We start from the raw sequence: 1,880 nt of genomic DNA on the forward strand, positions 1-1,880 counted from the left end.
GCCACGAGTGGAGTGCGGCCTGCTGCTCCACCAAGCGCTCAAGCATGGCGCAGGTGGAGTTCCAGCGAGTGCTTACGTCAGTGATCAGAGCGTGCTCCGGCACACCTGTCCTGACCTGTGTCTGGCGCAGTTCGTGCGTGGCTTTCACGCTGCGCGAGAAGTGACCCGTGAGCCTACGACATTTCTGGATCAGTAACTGGAGTTCACGAGTCCGGGTATCAAGGGGTTCCTTCGAGGAGCCCTACCCCAGCGCATCTCTCACCACTAGGTGAAGTTTGTGAGCCGCACAGTAAACGCACTCTCGGCTCACTAGATGCGCCGCTGCCCTCATGTTCTTGCCACCGTCCGTCACCATGCATCCCACGGTGGCGGGTCCCTGCCCTATCCACTCTTCCAACTGTCTCCTCAAGGTGGCAGCGATGTTCTCCGCCATGTGGGACACGTCGAGCACCTCGGCGTGAAGCAAGGCCTTGCAGTAGCCGGCCCGACGGTCTCCCATCCTTCCCTGGCTAGCTGTGCTAGGCACCTCCCCCTAGCCCCCACCCAGAACCACCAGGTTCCCACCAGTGAGCAGTAAGTGAGAGGTACGCTTGCTGCACACTTGAGCAGGTCCAGATGTCGGATGTGAAGTGCACAGTTCTCCCGGCAACCCGGGACAGCTGTGCCTTCACATGGTCCCTGGCAGCCCTGTAAAACGAGGGCACCACCGATCTGGTCAACGTCGTGCGAGCAGGGACGGCGTACCAGGGAAAGAAATCATGGAGCAGCCCTGAGAAGCCGAAGTCTTCTACTATGGAAAACAGTCTCCCATCCACCGCTACCATGTTGACGATGTGGAGCGTGAGGCGCCGGCTCGCCCTCCGGATCCCCTCTCTGGGCACACTAGGGCCCTGCGTACCAAGCATCTCCGGGAGAGAGGCTTGGCGTCCCTTCCCTGCAGGAACCCTTGGGGGGAGAGCACCAGAGGAGCCTGCCTCCTTCTGGCTAGCTGGCGGCCGTGTGGCGCCACTTGAACTCTCCTCCCGACAAGCACCGCCTGGTGGTGCCTCTTCGTGTGGTTCCTCATCCCAGACATGGTGAGATGCGCAGCATCTCTGCCATGGCTGACGCGCTGCCCACAATGCAGGCACTAGGCTGTTCGGGAATCCTCCATTGTCTGGAAGTGCTTCCAGAATTCGGAGGTAAAGGGCATCCCACGCTTCCCAGGAGAAGCGCTTTTGGGACCACCCCTAGGCACCTCCTGTGAGGTGCTCTGGCCGGACACACCGTGTCCCACTCTCGGCCGGGCAGGTGGGGATGGACGAGGCTGAAGAGGCAGAGATGTGGGCTCTTCCACCACAGTCTCTGCCTCTTCCTCCTGCATCCTCTCCTCCTGCACAGCCGCGAGAGGCCTGCTGCTGGCCTCAGAGGAAACTGGGGTGGACCGCCCCAGGGGGGTCTCATGGGCAGTTCCTCCAACATCCTCCGGGTTCCTGGGGTGATCGTGAGGGATGGAAAAGTCACATGCCCCACGTCCATCCCAGGAGACACCACATGCCGCCCCTCCTCCAGCAGCTGGCTCGCAACCACTGGAGGAGGAGGAGCCTCAGCAGCAGGCCCCCGCCCAGTGCCAGCCCCTGCCTCACACACCCGGGTTGGGGGTGGCCCTCTAGCAGCTGCCTCAGGAAAGAGAGTCTTGCGAACCCTCTTCCTGTCACCAGAAGCCAGGCTGGTGAACAGCAGCAGCGCAGGGGAGGGCCTCCTCCGCTCAGATGGGGGGGCTGCCGCAGCAGTCCCCCTCTCCCTCCCCTCCTCCCATCTAGATTTCTCCCTAGCCTTTCCCCCGGGGCCCCTCTCTGCTTTCCTCTCTGACATACTTTCCCCTCCCGAAATCTACACTA

Source organism: Eublepharis macularius, chromosome 3 (assembly GCF_028583425.1).
Source record: "Eublepharis macularius isolate TG4126 chromosome 3, MPM_Emac_v1.0, whole genome shotgun sequence".
NCBI lineage: Eukaryota > Metazoa > Chordata > Lepidosauria > Squamata > Eublepharidae > Eublepharis > Eublepharis macularius.